The sequence below is a fragment of the Morone saxatilis genome, unplaced genomic scaffold (assembly GCF_004916995.1).
Source record: "Morone saxatilis isolate NCDOM2014 unplaced genomic scaffold, NCSU_SB_2.0 Contig1, whole genome shotgun sequence".
NCBI classification, from domain to species: Eukaryota; Metazoa; Chordata; class Actinopteri; family Moronidae; genus Morone; species Morone saxatilis.
Genome location: NW_023339651.1, coordinates 6,110,262 through 6,110,518, shown reverse-complemented (window position 1 = coordinate 6,110,518; position 257 = coordinate 6,110,262).

Sequence of the window (257 nt, the reverse complement as noted above, 5' to 3'; positions counted from 1 at the left end):
ACCTGCAAAACCTTTAGTATTTTGTACTTATGTTTACATACTGCATTAAAACCGATGAGATGAGGTATGCATTTACTTATCAAGAGTGCAAAAATAATAAATATCAAATGCTGCAAGTATAAAAATACAATAAACAGCTTTGCCAGAAATATAAACAAAGTCAAAGGTCACTTCCTGGTGAGTTGCACAACTTATAAACACGTGTGAAAAGTGGCATATAGCTATGTATGTATAATATGACTCTTATACCCACCCTG